The following is a 17,790-nucleotide window of genomic DNA, read 5'->3' as shown; positions in this document are numbered from 1 at the left end:
TTCACTGCCAGAAACTGCCCCAGTGGCTCCTCCTCCTTCACCACCCTTGACAGCGGCACAGCCAGGAGTTACGGTGATCGCCCCAGTGGAGCGGTCAGTTGGGATGTCCCAATGCCGACAAGCTGCGCGCCTGCAGTACACGCTTTGGCGTTGTTGCAGGTTCATCAGGCCAAGGCACGGAAGGATCTGCACAGGGGTGGTCATGACCCGGAAGTTCTGAAAGAACTCTGTATCGTGATGGACCTCGCGCCACGAGCGACGAAGGTCACAACGCAACGTCTCTGGGTTGTGCGATGGCCACTACAGTGGTCCAGAAACGCCATCTGTGGCTGTGTCTGGTCGACATGCGCGAGTAGACAAGACACGCTCCTTGAATGCCCCATGTCCCAGACCGCCACTTCGCGACGCAGTGGAGAACTTTGCCCAGCAGTTCTCCGCTGCCCAGAAGCAGACTGAGGTAAGAAACATCCTGCCTCGCGTGCAGCTGCTGCCTTCACCCAGCCGCTGACGGCCCACCTCAGCCAGCCTGCTCGTTGCCGAGGGTGCCCTGCTGCCGCCACCGCCTCCCGTGCAGCCAACGCGGCAGCCCCCATCTAGGCAGCACCGTGGAGCTGGCAGCAGGGCAGCCACCCAGCCTGTCCAGGCTCCTGCCAAAACCTGGAGGAAAGCGCAAGTGCAAGAGGCCCTCAGATCCGGGGATGGAGGGAGCTGCTCTGCCGGGCAGAGAATGTTGCCGCTACCTAAAACCCCTCGACAAGGGTGGTTTCTCTGTCTCTGGGTCCTCAGGGAGAGCGAGGGAGTTGAGGGGCCAGTTCCGCGCCACTCGCGCCTCCTTGGGCTAATATGCAGCAGTGGGAAGACAGGAGGACGAAACCAACGGCCTACCCGCCTCACTTCTGCGGGGATGCAGGTAAGAGTTGCACACACTCAGACCCCGCTCGGACCGCCACGAGACGCCCGAGCCAGGTCCCTGCACTCCCCTCGCTGCCCCATCACCTGCATCGTCGGTGGTTCCGCCGAGCCGCTAGTTCGGTCTCTGGATGCCTGGTTGAATATTCCCAGGCTATCCCGGTGGCTCCTGCGAACCCTTCTCGACTCGGCTATATGATTCAGTTCGTCCGGCGCCCCCAAGTTCAGTGGGATCCGCTATACGCCAGTGAACAATGCGCGTGCCCCTGTCTTGTGGGCGGAGATTGCTGTCCTTCTAGTGAAGGCACGATAAAGCCGGTTCCTCCAGCCGATATGAGGTCGGGGCTTACAGCCCATACTTCATAGTGCCCAAGAAAGGCGGTGGGTTACGACCAATCTTGGATCTGTGAGTCCTGAATCGAGCACTCCCGTTAAGGATGTTGACACAGAAACGCCTATTCAGTGCGTCCGTCCCAGGATTGGTTGCAGTGATCGACCTGAAGGACACGTACTTTCATGTGTCGACATTCTTCCGCGCCAGGCCATTCCTGAGGTTCGTGGTTCAAGGTCGAGCATATCAGTACAAGTCCTACCTTCGGGCTCTCCCCTGTCGCCACGCCGCGTCTTCATGCAAGTCGCGAGGCAGCCCTTGCTCCACTGAGAGAGTAAGGCGCTCGCATTCTCAACCAACTGGATGACTGGCTCATTTTAGCTCAGTCCCGGGCTCAGTTGTGCGAACACAGGGATCTGGTGCTACAGCACTCTCAGCCAGTTGGGGTTTCAGGTCAACCAGGAGAAGAGCAAACTCTGTCCAACGCAGAGGATCTCTTTTCTTGGGATGGAGCTGGATTCGATCGATCAGATGGCACACTCACAGAGGAGCGTACACCCGGTGTTGAACTGCTTCAATATGTTCAAGAGCAGGACGGCGGTCCCACTGAAATATTTTCAGAGGCTCCTGGGCATATGGCAGCCGCGCCAGAGTGATGCCGCTGGGACTACTCCATGCATATGAGACCGCCAACATTGGCTACACGATCGAGTCCCGAGGTGGGCGTGGCAAAGTGGCACTCACCGGGTTCAAATAACACCGCCTGCCGCCAAACCTTCACCCCGTGGTCAGACCTCTTGTTCCTTTGGGCGGAGTGCCCTGGAGAAGGTCTCCAGGTATGCTGTGGTTTCACGGATGCCTCCACCACCGGCTGAGGGGCCACGCATAACGGGCATGCAGTGTCAGGGGTTGGACGGGCCTCAACTGCAATGGCACATCAACTGCCTGGCAGTTGCTGGCAGTACATCTCGCCTAGGCAGTCTCAAGAACTACCTTCGAGGCCAGCATGTACTAGTCCGCACAGACAACATACTGACCGCTGCGTACATCAACCAACAAGGTGGTCTACGCCTCCCGTCGTATGTCGCAACTAGCCCACCACCTCCTCCTCCTATGGAGTCGGAAGTTCTGAGGTCGCTTCACCATTCACATTCCAGGAGTGTGCAGCCGACGAGCTGTCGCGAGCTGCACTACCCGGAGAATGGAGACTCCATCCCCAGCCGGTTCAGCTGATTTGGGGAACGCTTCCGAGCCACTCAGGTAGACCTGTTTGCCTCTCCAGAGGCTTCCCATTGCCTGGCTGGCACACAGCTGACTGCGGGGCCTTTGCAAGTATGTATTTCCCCAGTGAGCCTTCTTGCACAGACACTGTGCAAGGTCAGGGAGGACAAGGAGCAGGTCTTGCTAGTAGCGCCCTACTGGTGAAGACTTGGTTCCCAGAACTTGTGCTCCTCGCGAAAGCCCCTCCTGGCCGATCCTCTGAGGAAGGATCTTCTGACTCAGAGACGGGCACTCCTTGGCACCAGCGCCCAGACCTCTGGAAACTCCATGTCTGGTCCCTGGATGGGATGCGGAGGAGGCTCAGGTGACCTACCTCAAGGGGTAGTTGACACCATTTCTTCGGCTAGAGTGTCAGTCCACGAGACAGGCCTATGCCTTGAAGTAGAGCCTGTTCTGTCGAGTGGTGTTCTTCTCAGGGTGAAGACCCCGAATTGCCCTATCAGTCGTGCATATCTTCTTGCAGCAAGGGTTGGAGCGAAGCTGTCTCTCCACCCTTAAAGTCTCACGTGGCTGCAATCGCTGCAAATCATGACCCCATAGATGGGAGGTCTGTGGGTAAGCATGGCCGGTTATCAGGTTCCTGAGGGAAGCCAGGAGGTTTAATCCTCCACGGCTCCCAACAGTACCCTCTTGGGACCTGTCTGTAGTGCTGACAGCACTGCAGTAGGCTCCGTTGAACCCTTTGCCAGCAGTTGTGCTAAAGTTCTTTTTATCTATGAAGACGTTGCTCCTGCTCGCATTGGCCTCCATCAAGAGGGTAGGGACCTGCAGGCTTTTTTTCGGTCGAAGATTCGTGCCTACAGTTTGGGCTCATGGATTCCCAGGTAACACTGAGGCCACGGCCCGCCACGTGCCCAAGGTTCCCACTACCCCTTCAGAGACCAGGTGGTGAACCTTCAAGCGCTGCCCCTGGAGGAGGCAGACCCAGCCCTGACGCTGCTTGTCCCGTCCGAGCACTAAGATGCTACGCTGACCGGACACAAAGCTTCAGGACCTCAGTCCAGCTCTCGCTTGTCACAGAGGCCGGCAGAAGGGGAGTGCCGCTCCAAGCAGAGGATGGCTCACTGATAGTGGACGCCATTACCCTAGCCTACCAAGCACAGGGTATGCCCTGCCCCTCTGGCGGGCACACTCAGCAAGTGTTGCATCGCCCTGGGCGGTGGCTCGTGGCACCTCGCTGACAGATTGTAGAGCTGCGGGCTGGGCGACCCCAAACACGTTGCTAGATTCTATAGCCTACGTGTGGAACCGGTATCCTCCTGTGTTCTCACCTCAAACGGGTAGAAGCACTGAGAGGCCCGGCTTCGGGTCGGCTTGTTAACCGCTCCAGAGCGCCCATACAGTAGACCCTGTCGAGCTCCTCCATTCCCCCTCGGCAGCCAGATGTTGCGGAGCATCCGGCGCCAGGCCCTCTCGATGAATCCGTGAGAACCGTGAGGGCTGGGAGCCATGTAAAGTACCCCAAGAGGACTTTATGTGTGTATTTCCACGGCATAGCCTTAGAGCCCTGTGTTTCCCGGCAGACCTTCTGCCCGCCTAAGAGGGTTCAATCACCTCCAATTTTCCATATGCAAACTGAAATACTGTCCATATGCGATTCGCTCCGAGACCTCCCACGGGAAGGCTGACTTCCGCACGCCCCTGTTCACTAGAACGTGGGACGCTTCCCAGTGTTCCAGTCTTACAAATGGGTAGTGTTACAAAAGTAGCTGGCTTCTTGTGGTTGAACCCGGCCTACGCCCGAGCAGACTGAGGGGCTTGTGGGCTCCCACAGGACACTGGAAGAGGCAGCGCCCATGGCGCTTGGTAGGGATCCCACTTGGTCGGTCATCCGACGTGACTCGGAGTGACCGACTGAAAGGGAACGCCTCGGTTACGTGATGTAACCCTCGCTCCCTGAAGAAGGGAACGGAGACGCCACGCCCCGCCGCCACGCCCCGCCGCCACGGTGCTGCACCTCTGCTGAAGGGGCCGGGTCACTAGCTCGGCTCCTCAGCGAAAACCTGAATATGCACTGCACCCGCTGCTTATTTATACACGCGCTGTGATCAGCGGCAGCTGGATGCGATTAGCGCATGCCAATCTTCAATTGGCTCGTTTAGATACACTCGAAGTAGATTGGTCTCTCGGCGAGATCCCACCCGTCGGTCATCCGACGTGACGCCTCCGTTCTCCTTCTTCAGGGGAACGAGGGTTACATACGTAACCGAGACGATTTTTCTATCTGTTTAATCATAGCATTTTACTAAGATTTGGGGGTTCTAAAATATGTGTTCCTTTACACTACTGTGTTGAAATCATATGATAATACCACTGTTATTTTACATAAATCATGAAACTGAATTATTACCATATCATATAATGCTGCAGACATTATCATATCTAAAGGTCCAAAGTAAAATACTTATTTTAAGATGTGCTTATAGTTCACTAACTGTAGTTGGTTACTATTTTACATTAAGCAGTGTTTACCAGAAACAAATAAATATGTGCCAAATGACAGAACACTGAGAGCTGTTGGAACCATTGAAATGTGGTAGCAGTGAATACACATTGATTACAAGTTATTTGATTTTTGTGTGATTTGATTCTTCAGAACATTTCACATTGATCAAGTCCAGTAATGAAACACAAAATATAAGAGAACTCTCACCAACCCTCCTGATTACCCGAGTAGTCAAAATGACTGAAATGCACATACCTAGTAAGAACCCCTTAAGGCATGTGTTCTTTCTAAGCTTTTCAGGTTTTCGTGTAAAGAGAAACACAAGGTGGTGATAAACACCAGAGAGTTTGCTGGGCCAGCTGTTCTGTCTAATGCTGTCCAATGAAATTCTACAGCTGTCGTTTAAGAGAGGCTATGGCTAATCACAATATAGCAAAGCCCAGATAAGCTTCTGGAGCTCTGGCTTGGTCCCAGTCACGTATCAGGCTTTGCCACCAAACAAAAGCATAGCGCTCATCCTTTCTCGCTATTGAATTAGCAAGCTATTAGATGCCCTGGTATCGTGAATACAGCACACAAAAACACAGATGTTTCTGATGCTGAGTGGAATATCACGCCACTTAGCTTAGAAAGGGAAACAGGACATGTCACTGACTTTTCACTAGAGCTATTATTACATTGGAAAAAGATTGACTGTAACATTTACTTTGAAATCTGTATTTTCACACCAAAAAATGCTAGTAAATCTTAAAAAACATTTTGACCATATAACCTCTATTCAGAGTCTTCTTCCTTTGTGTTAATACTTGATTACTTGTTTTAGCTTTGAATGGCAAGCATAAAGCACAACACTGACTCAGAATGTCAAAATGACAAGAAAAAAAACATGTTCCGCTAAATTTAGCTGTCTTAGTGTAGTCGTAGTCTGTCTTAGTCATACTCTAGAATTTTAAATTCATGTTTCATGCAACACAGATTGGCAAAAACAGTCCTGTATGCTTTACCCAGCCATTTATTATTTAAAAACTTTTATCCCAAAGTCACCAAGGTCTGAGCAAACAGATAAATGCTTGTCTAGTTTGGGGTCAAGACTGATAAGACATCAAATAGAAGATGAAGGATATGCTTTTGTTTGTTCTTTGAGTCTCTTGAGCCCCTGGATAAGATGGCCATCTATCAAGTCTTCAATTTCATTTGTCATCCAAGAGAAAACTTTGGCAGAAAGCGGAAAATCTGACAGTGTTTGATGAATTGGCAGCCTCTCATTCTCGTCCGTGTTTTTAGATCATCACTCTAAGCAAAGCCGTGACAGACATAGACAGGGTGAAGCGCTGCCAGACATTTGTGTTTAACACTGTTGCTGCTCACGGGAAGCAGTAGTATTTTCAGTCGTGCATTTGGAAAAAGCTCACATGCTGGGAAAACCTCAATGACTCATTTACTATACAGAGAGAATTTGCTAAAGGAGATATTAGGTGCCAGTGGCTTCACTTGTGAAGTCATGGTGTTGTGCCATAGCACCACAGTTTTGGCACTTTTCAGGAAAATAAATGCATGGATAACTTATATTTGTCCCTGCATATACTCTGGGATATATGTATGTTAGCATGGTAACACTTTGTTTTGATGGTCCTTTATGATCATTCTGTTGACAATAAGTAACTTTGCACCTACATGTCAACTAACGCTCAATAGAGTATAAGTAGACTGTCTGATTATTATCTGCTAACTCTTTATTGTGATGATATACCAAAAGAAATTGTACTGACTATAGGTAGCTTATCAAGAAAATGTCATCTTATTTTTACCCTACCAGTCTGCTAATACTCTACTAACTCTAATTAAATGTAGTTGACATGTAGGTGTATATATATATATATATATATATATATATATATATATATATGCAAATGCAGTTATTTTCTCTCTGACACATTGTTTTGTCAATGGTTTCAAGATCCAATGAATTGATAGCATATCCCAGAACGTGCATACCCTTCTGAGAAAACTTATATTTTCTCATTTTCATAATGTAACAGTGTAAAATAAAATGATTTGGACTTGTTCCAATGTAATCAGTGTAGCAAATCTGTAACAGCAATGAGTTTCATCCCATTATTTAAAACAGAATAAGAAGATAATGTTTTTGCTGTGGCAGTATATTTCTAAATTTAGGGCCAGTTTTTCCACAGCCTCTACTACTAACCCACCAACACCTCCACACACAGTCATAGAGGCTATCATTTGTCTTTATTTTAACATTGTGACTGTTCAGAGCAATGCTCTGTAAGAAAATGAGGAATTTCATACATTTTTCAACATTACAAGCTTTCCCCTGTGCCACTGCTGTAGGGCTGTTTGTGTATATACTGTAATGAAGAAATCCCTTATGGCTAAGGATGCCAAGTATTGGCTTAAAAATGATTTTGGGTCCCAAGGCAAGTGATGGTGCAGTATGCAGTCATCAGATGCATTTTGTAATTTGATCCAGTGCCACCACCTGGAACCACACCAGCATGGTACTTGTCCTCATGGAAGAGTAATGAAAAGCAAATGCTGTGCCTCCTAAAGGGATATGCCTGCTACTACTGATACATGCATGCAAATGTTCTTTCTCTTACTTCTGACTACATTATATGGCAACACGTTCAATGTGCTTACAGCTAATGCAATTACCTAAAAAAAAAAATACTCATCACATTGAAATTAGCTTAGGCCTCATTGTTAAATGATGTTATTAAACTTCATTATTACCAGTTTCTTTGAGTAAATTAATGATTAATGAGATTAGCTTTCTAAATCAGGTTATTAAAAGTAGCATTATTGATACTTAAAACTAATCGCCATACAGTGTCATTGTGGATATTGATTTTGATATGTGATCCACGTTAATGTATTTAACTGAACCACGATTGAATTAATTTAATAATCTGTAGTTTAGCCCGCCACCAAGATCTTTTGTTTTTAATTTTTTCTTTATTTTGCAGTTAGCTACATGGGATTCTGTCCATGGCCTGAATGGAAGTCTAAAGGAGAGCCGCATTGAGAATGGCATGCAAGGGGTTACCAAGTAGTTGTTGTGACGCTTGTTGGTAATACTTACTTTTATCATTGCAACATTTTAAATATTTATGTTTTGTTAGTGTTGATGTGTAAATGTGTGAACAATTAATTGTTATATTTTTCATGGTCAGTAATTAAGTACTAGATATGCTTGTGCTTATCAGAGAACAGAATCTGCAGTTCTCAAACTCTACAGATTCAATAGTATTGGAACGTCCCTCATTCACAAAGTTCTGAACACCCCATGCTCCTTCATGTTTGCTTACAAATTCTTTTTTCTTACAAATTCTTTTTCTACAAATTCTTTTCTAACATTATTATGCATACTCTTACGTAAAGTATAGCTCTGTTTAAAACATGTTGAATATTAAATTGTTCATACAATTAAATTAAGTTTGAGTTTGTAACTCTTTCTGTCTAATTATAATCATTCTACCAGTCTAGTAAGCATCTACTACAGAAAGTGTTCACCAGTAAGCCATAAAAAGTATTGTAGCAAGTTTACCAACCAATTAATTTAAAAAACATTTTAAAAAGTCTGTACTTCTGGTAATCAATATTCCTCTTCGAAGGAGGATCCATTTGTGATGGTGGCAGAGAACATCCTCGGACAGCCCAAAAGATATAAAGGGTTTTCAATTGATGTCCTGGATGCCTTGGCCAAGATCCTAGGATTCAAGTACGATATCTACCAGGTGGCAGACAGCAAATATGGCTCTCAGCTGTCCAATGGCTCTTGGAATGGCATGATTGGGGAACTCATAAACAAGGCAAGTGCTCGAAACATTGTATTTACATGTCCAAAGCCATTAAAAAGGTTACCTAACTAATACTTGCCTGTTATTTTATACTGCCCTGCTGAAAAGGTCACCAGAATATATTGCATTTTAGTTTATTTTGTGCTAGTTTGTTCTGAGGGTGGGTAATGATCAGTCAAAAAAAACACAATAATTGTGTAAATTGAACTTTTAATTCTGTGATTGGTTGCTGTGGCATTTTGGCCAGAATCTTGGACTCTAAGTGGTTATTATTGAGGCATGAACTGTAAAGTGCAATTTTCAAACCATTCAGCACTTCGCTTGGACAGTATTAGAGGGTTCTGATAGCTAGATTGAGTTCATCCAAGTTAAACAGAAAAAACAACAAGAGGTGAATCGATCGAAGACAGACTGATGTTGTGTATATCAACCAGCAATTAAATGAAGCTGAGCCTTTAGCAGGGCTTGTAAACAGTAGCTATAAAGCTGATGTCATACTTTGACTTCTTTGCCTCCGAGTCTTAATTTAATTTGTTTTCTTGTTTTATCAAGTGTGCTGAGTTTACAGCAAAAACCTTTTCTTAATCAGTAATTTTTGTTCATTATTAAGATATGTAAATTATCTGGAAAAAGGAGATACTAATAAGATAATATTATTTGTATTTATTTATATACTTGTTTGCTTGTTTGAAAATATATCAATATCAGTAAATCTATAATTTCTCATCCCACTGGCAATTGTTGTTTATTGATTTTAGCAGGTGCAGGACAACCCCTAAATATAACCAAAAATAATGAGCTTATCCTTTAAAAATGCTGGGAAATAAAATAAACATACTATTAGATACACTGTGCGGTCTAAAGATCTTACACAATTTAGCTTGTTTTAAATTGTTTATTAATACAATAAATAAATAAAAATTATAGAATTTATTTATAATCCACCTTTTTGAATTTTTTGATTGTCTTTACAGAGAGCCGATTTGGCAGTGTCTGCCATAACTATAACACCAGAGCGAGAGAACGTTGTGGACTTCAGCAAGCGCTACATGGACTACTCTGTAGGGATACTACATCGAAAACCTGAGGAAAAGATCAACATTTTTTCGTTGTTTGCCCCTTTTGACTTGGCTGTGTGGGCCTGTATCGCAGCTGCCATTCCAGTGGTGGGCGTTCTTATCTTCCTGCTGACACGGATGCAGATGCTCCGCTCCCAGAATCCTCCAGGAGCCCATCACACTTCATCCATGTCTAACTCATTGCATAGTGCTATATGGATTGTCTATGGAGCCTTTGTACAACAAGGTACTTCAATGAATTCCTTTCCCAAGCGTCCATTCAAAGGCACCTTCAGAAACGACTTATCAGCTTAGTATGCTTTTAAGAGCAGCCAGGGGATCAGGTGATGATTTGACTCAGAGCTTAGAAACATGACAAGAATAAAGCTGTTGTCTGATGCTGTTGGGATGTCAATACATTACTCCCTTTAAGACATGTAAGCATCTGAACTGCTAATGCAAGCATTTTTTTTAGCAGCTTAAAGATTTTGTGTTTGCAGATAATCAGAGAATACTTTATCTAAATATGAAAATCCCAGCCTGCCCTCCAACAAAAATGACCTTATAGGTAATTTGTGCAAAATACCTTATACATCCCATATTTATGTTTTAATGTTAAGCATCCTCTAGCGGGTTTAAAAAAAATGACAGTGATCAAAATGCGTGTTTTGTTTAAATGCAATGTGTGGGCATTTTCCACCGATCTTATGGCAGTTAAAACATATTTTAACGGGTGCAATTCGTACAAATGACCACACCTAACTCCAGCATCTCATTCTATAATGTGATAATCTACAGACTGAGCTGCACCAGGCCTGAATTATGTTGCAAATAAATGGCACAAAAGGGTAGCGCAATGTTCTGCTTAGTAGTATTTCAGGGATTTCTGTACAGGCTTATTGGGTGGAGTACATGTTGGAAAATCCTGTTATCATTTATCCATCCATCCCAAACCCATAGAACAACAAAAGTAGATATTTTGTAGAATTTTGTTATAGAAACCTTTCTTTTTCAATCCAGGTGACAACCAAGCAGCATTAAATTATAATTTAATTATTAGCACTCTTTGTGTAGTATGTTAGCATGTTAACTGGTATGACTGTTTATTTTTTTAATGTTAGCAGAATAGATCTGCTACGATACACAGAAATGTTTTTGCTTCACAAGTAAACATACACATATCCCTGTAAGACTTAGACGAGTGGAGATGGGGGAGGTAGGGGGTTTTTAGAGTAACTGCTAACATGCTGTAGGACTGAACTCTAAACCAGACTATTAAAATATTGAGAGAGCAAGATACAGCTGAACCAAATCTGCTTGTACCATGCAATGTAATTGCTAGAAGATCATATGTCAAGGACAATCTGTGTAGACTTCACGTCAGGTCATTCTAAAATTCTTATCTGCAGAGTACACCAATCAATCATCCAACCAATCAATTAATAAATCAACCAATCAATCTTCTACCACCATATACTGTAGCGGTATTTCAAACATCTAAAAATTAGATCAGTTTTTCTATGATTGATATCTATAACAACTATGATTTTTTAGCACAAAATGTGTTGCTTCATCAGTGTTCATTTAAATGATGCAGTCATTCACAAAAAAGCACATTTTGCTTTAAGGTGTGCCTTTAGCCCTAATAAAGGTAAAGGTGAGTAAATTGGTGAACTATCCCTTTAAGGTTTAAAAGCAGTTGTAAAGAATGTTTTATGGAGCATGTAAAATTTTAATAGTTGTGAAATACCATTTTCATCAGAGATGCCTACCATTGTGTCACTGGAGTGATAAACTGCTTATTTGAATTCCAATTTCAAAAACAGCATTTATACATAGAGCATACAGACAAGTGCGCTAAAACAGTTTAAAGGTGCCTTTGAATAAGGCATATATGCTGGTTCTCATCCAAGTGACAAAATTGAATAAATAGCTACCTCAGCAAATAACACGCTAAACCCCCAGCTCCCTCTATTAATGCCTGGCATACTGCCTACCAACCTTTTAAACCTAACAGCTAGTTATTAAATCTGGCCTGTTTCTATGCCATATTTCTCTAGCTTGCCACCATATTAAATTTACAGCAGATTGTACAAAACACAATAAAACCTTTGCAGCAGTTAAAACAGTCACTTGTTCTACAGCTCATATCTTAAACATGAGGAAATAGCTATGCTTTTGGCATGTTAATAATGGTACCATTTCTGACTTATTCTAATGACTAGGGTTAATAATGTGAAAGTGTGTTTGTATTTTATAGATTATGCACGTCTGTGATAAAATTACCATATGATAATCTTTTAATACTCTTTGTTAGATGTCTGCTTGTCTATTTGTTGTGGTAGGCCTCCATTTTATGAGTATAAAATCCGGATTATGTAAAAACTTTTATGAAAGGATTTAAAAGGAAAAAATGGCATGATTTCAAATGCATGTACCTTACTAGAAATATAATAAGAATCAAAATTCATTCTTACACTACATTTATTTGTGTATGTATTTATTTGCATATGAAAGTACATTTACGCACTCTAAAGCATGTTTGTGTTATCTGTCACAGGTGGAGATTCGGTGGTGGGGTCTGTGGCATTGAGGATAGTCATGGGCAGTTGGTGGTTGTTCACATTGATTGTGTGTTCCTCTTACACTGCTAACCTGGCTGCATTCCTAACTGTGTCCCGCATGGACAACACTATAAGGTAAATTATTATTTCACAAATAGTCGCCCACTTGATATACCATATGGTACCATTAGTTGATCTATGTCTATTAAAATCTTCTCTATCTCGGTGTTTGTCCTCATAATTGGTGCATCCATATGTTCAGGAAGCTTCGAACATAGGTTGGCCACATGGCAGGCAATATGCAGAAAATTGATGCAGTATTGAACAGTTAAACATAGGCTTTGTGTGGAAATAGAAGGCAAGCAGGCAACTCAGTGTACTGGGATTTCTCAAAAATAGGGAAACATATAAAGGTTTTTCAATTTTCAAGCCTATCCAAACGTAGTAAGTGGGCATAAATGAAAGAAAAATTCTTGTTAATCATAGACATTTGTAGTTGCAGTACTATATTATGGCTGAAGCAGAGAATAGGATTTCATGATGGCTAGGTAAGGTTAACCTAGGTTTGTATAATTGTATAAAATGTATGCTGAATTTGAATGCCAGTAAACACCATTCATTTTCAGAAATAGAAAACAACTGAACTTTTTTTTTTTTTTTAAATTGAACACACTTTAAGGTAAAGACCTAACCCCACATAAATATAAATATAATTACTTACACAATAAAAACATTCTTCAATTTTAACTGTAATAGTTACAATGTGGCCCAAATTTATACCTGTTGAACATTCTGAATTATGATCTGTAGCAAGATAATACAAAATTAATGTTTGATGCCATTTTAGAACAAGTCAATCAATCAATCACTTTTATTTATATATCCCTTTAACAATACAGATTGCGTCAAAGCACTGAACAGTATTAAGTAGGAGAACAGAGTGATAGTAATGTATAATAACAAGATTAAACACTTAATTTTGTAATAAATTTTGTAATATCAGATTGTGTAAAGACTTAGAAACAGAATAAGAAAGAAATATTAACATAGATGCCATTCTATTAATGAAGTGACAAGTACATTGTGTGTTATGGGGAGTGTTCCGGCTGATATAATTAATGCAGCCTAACAATCCTTTAATAGATCTTAATAATAGAGGCCTATTAGTGTGTTATGTGTGTTAGGTAAAAGAGATGGGTCTTTAATCTAGATGTAAACTGACAGAGTGTGTCTGCTTCCTAACAGTGTTAGGGAGATTGTTCCAGGGTGCTAAATAGGAAAAGAATCTGCTGCCTCATTTTGAAATTCTAGGTATTATCAAACGGACAGAGTTTTGAGAATGCAGCAAACATGGAGGACTATAATGTGTCAAGTATTGAGTAGCTAAGCCATTCAAGGCTTTATAAGATTAACAAGATTTTAAAGTATATCCAATGTTTAATAGGAACCAGTGCAGTGTTGACAGAACCAGGATAATATGGTCATACTTCCTGGTTCTAGTAAGGACTCTAGCTGTTGCGTTATGGACCAGTTTTTTATTGACTGTTTTTTTTTTTTTTTTTTTTTTTTTAAGGCTTAACAACAGCAAACTTAAAGGTTTTGGGGATATATCTTAATGACAATAATGAAATAATAACAGTCAAAAGAGAATATATGACTTCTGAAAGCAGCTCTTTTAATATTTTAGATGGAATAGGTCTAACATACATGTTGGTTTATATGATTTAACAAGTTTGCACAATTCTTCCTCTCTTATAATAGAAAATGAGTGGAATGTTTCCTCAAGTACTGTAGCTGACAGCTGCATGGTTACAATTGTATCTCTGATAGTATCAATCTTGGAAAAAAGTAGTTCATGAAGTCATTACTGAGTGATCTTGGGAAATGTCAGCACCTGTTGATGCTTTATTTTTCATTAATTTAATCACTGAATTGAATAAATACCAGGAGTTGTGTTTGTTTTCTTCTAAAAGAGACAAAAATATTTAAACCTAGCAGTTTTAATCCATTTCTGTACGTTGGGGTATTTTTCAGTCAGGCTATACAAAATATGAAATACTAGTTTTGTTTTTCTCCAGCTCTCTTTAGGGGTGTGAGTGTGCTCATTATGCTATAGAGCCAGATTGTTTTCTTTCATCTGTCTTAAGCGTAAAGGAGCAACTGTATCTAAAGTGCTAGAAAAGAAAGAGTACATAGTATCTGTTACATCATCAAGTTTTTCTGCAGTATTTGATGTGCTAAGAATTGAGATAAATCAGGAAGATTACTTACAAAGCATTCTTTTATGGTGGAAGTAATGGTTCTACTATACTTGTAATGAGATGAAGAGTTTGCGGTTTTAGATATATGGAGTTTGCACAATACTAGATAATGATCTGAAATAGCTATATATTCTATATATATAAATAAAATGAGTAGGTCCTGACATGTTGTCTAACCCCAGCAGAGTTCAGAATGTCTAAAAATGCTGATCCTATTGCATCTTTTCATTATCAACACGGATATAAAAAAAACAACAACAACAACTAAGACTTTTTCTGCAGCCAGTACTACCCCAGTAAGAAAAAACGTCTCGGTTACGTATAAACCCTCGTTCCCCTGAAGAAGGAACGGAGACGCCACGTCGGATGACCGATTTAATTGGGATCTCGCCGAGAGACCAATCTACTTCGAGTGTATCTAAACAAGCCAATTGAAGATTGGCATGCGCTAATCGCATCCAGCTGCCGCTGATCACAGCGCGTGCGGTAAATAAGCAGCGGTGCAGCGCATATTCAGGTTTTCGCTGAGGAGCCGAGCTAGTGACCCGCCCCCTTTAGCAGAGGTGCAGCACCGTGGCGACGGGGCGTGGACGCCTCCGCTCCTTCTTCAGGGAACGAGGTTACATACGTAAATCCGAGACGCCTCTTTCAGTCGGTCACTCCGAGTCACGCCGGATGACCGACGGGTGGGATCCCTACCAAAACGCCATGGACGCTGCCTCTTCCAGTGTCCTGTGGGAGCCCACAAGCCCCTCAGTCTATCGGCGTGAGGCCGGGCTCAACCACAAGAAGCCAGCTACTTTTGTAACACTACCCATTCGTAAGACTGAACACTTGGGAAACGTCCCACGCTCTAGTGAACAGGACGTGCGGAAGTCCAGCCTTCCCGTAGGAGGTCTCGGAACGAATACGCATATGGACAGTATTTCAGTTTGCATATGGAAAATTGGAGGTGATTGAACCTCTTAGAGACGGGCAGAAGGTCTGCCGGGAAACACGGGCTCTAAGGCTATGCCGTGAAATACACACATAAAGTCCTCTTGGGGTACTTTTTACATGGCTCCCAGCCCTCACCGGTTCTCACGGATTCATCGAGAGGGCCTGGCGCCGGATGCTCCGCAACATCTGGCTGCCGAGGGGAATGGAGGAGCTCGACAGGGTCTACTGTATGGACGCTCTGGAGCGCGGTTAACAAGCCGACCCAAACCGGGCCTCTCAGTGCTTCTACCAGTTTGAGGTGAGAACACAGGAGGATACCGGTTCCACACGTAGGCTATAGAATCTAGCAATCGTGTTGGGGTCGCCCAGCCCGCAGCTCTACAATCTGTCAGCGAGGTGCCACGAGCCACCGCCCAGGACGATGCAACACTTGCTGAGTGTGCCCGCAACCTGAAGGGGGCAGGGCATACCCTGTGCTTGGTATGCTAGGGTAATGGCGTCCACTATCCAGTGAGCCATCCTCTGCTTGGAGGCGGCACTCCCTTCTGCCGGCCTCTGTGACAAACGAGAGCTGGACTGAGGTCCTGAAGCTTTGTGTCCGGTCAACGTAGCATCGGAGTGCTCGGACGGGACAAGCAACGCCAGGGCTGGGTCTGCCTCCTCCAGGGCAGCGCTTGAAGGTTCACCACCTGGTCTCTGAAGGGGGTAGTGGGAACCTTGGGCACGTGAGCCGGGCCGTGGCCTCAGTGGTACCTGGGAACCATGCGAGCCCAAACTGTAGGCACAGAATCGCCGACCGAAAAAGCCTGCAGGTCCCTACTACCCTCTTGATGGAGGCCAATGCGAGCAGGAGCAATGTCTTCATAGATAAAAGAACTTTAGCACAACTGCTGGCAAGGGTTCAACGGAGCCTACTGCAGTGCTGTCAGCACTACAGACAAGTCCCAAGAGGGTACTGTTGGGAGCCGTGGAGGATTCAACCTCCTGGCTTCCTCAGGAACCTGATAATCCGGCCATGCTTACCCACAGACCTCCCATCTATGGGGTCATGATTTGCAGCGATTGCAGCCACGTAGACTTTAAGGGTGGAGGGAGACAGCCTTCGCTCCAACCCTTGCTGCAAGAAGATAAGCACGACTGATAGGGCAATTCCGGGGTCTTCACCCTGAGAAGAACACCACTCGGACTTAACAGGCTCTACTTCAAGGCATAGGCCTGTCTCGTGGACGGCACTCTAGCCAAGAAATGGTGTCGACTACCTCTTGAGGTAGGTCACCTAGAGCCTCCGCATCCCATCCAGGGACCAGACATGGAGTTTCCAGAGGTCTGGACGCTGGTGCCAAGGGGTGCCCCATCTCTGAGTCAGAAGATCCTTCCTCAGAGGATCGGCCAAGGAGGGGCTGTCGCGAGGAGCACAAGTTCTGGGAACCAAGTCTTCACCAGTAGGGTGCTACTAGCAAGACCTGCTCCTAGTCCTCCCTGACCTTGCACAGTGTCTGTGCAAGAAGGCTCACTGGGGAAATACATACTTGCAAAGGCCCCGCAGCCAGCTGTGTGCCAGTGGGCAATGGGAAGTCTCTGGAGAGGCAAACAGGTCTACCTGAGTGGCTCGAAACGCTCCCAATCAGCTGAACCGCCCGGGGATGGAGTCTCCATTCTCCGGGTAGTGCAGCTCATGACAGCTCATCGGCTGCCTGGTTGCACACTCCTGGAATGTGAATGGCGAGAAGCGACCTCAGAACTTCCGACTCCATAGGAGGAGGAGGTGGTGGGCTAGTTGCGACATACGACGGGAGCGTAGACCACCTTGTTGGTTGATGTACGCAACGGTCAGTATGTTGTCTGTGCGCGACTAGTACATGCTGGCCTCGAAGGCAGTTCTCTAGACTGCCTAGGGCGAGATGTACTGCCAGCAACTTTAGGCAGTTGATGTGCCATTGCAGTTGAGGGGCCCGTCCAAACCCCTGACACTGCATGCCCGTTGTACGTGGCCCCTCAGCCGCCGGTGGTGGAGGCATCCGTGAAACCACAGCATACCTGGAGACCTTCTCCAGGGGCACCCGCCCGAAGGAACGAGAGAGGTCTGACCACGGGGTGAAGGTTTGGCGGCAGGCCGGTGTTATTTGAACCCGGTGAGTGCCACTTTGCCACGCCCACCTCGGGACTCGATCGTGTAGCCA

The 17,790-nt window shown here is 44.4% G+C and overlaps 1 pseudogene; it reads left to right on the top strand.

Annotated features, from left to right (window-relative positions):
* Positions 1 to 17,790, top strand: part of LOC122355783 — a 57,289-nt pseudogene that overhangs the window by 18,353 nt on the left and 21,146 nt on the right.

Source organism: Puntigrus tetrazona, chromosome 12 (assembly GCF_018831695.1).
Source record: "Puntigrus tetrazona isolate hp1 chromosome 12, ASM1883169v1, whole genome shotgun sequence".
Classification (NCBI taxonomy): Eukaryota; Metazoa; Chordata; class Actinopteri; order Cypriniformes; family Cyprinidae; genus Puntigrus; species Puntigrus tetrazona.
Note: the sequence above shows the minus strand (reverse complement) of the source record. Positions and strands in the feature narration are given on the sequence as shown.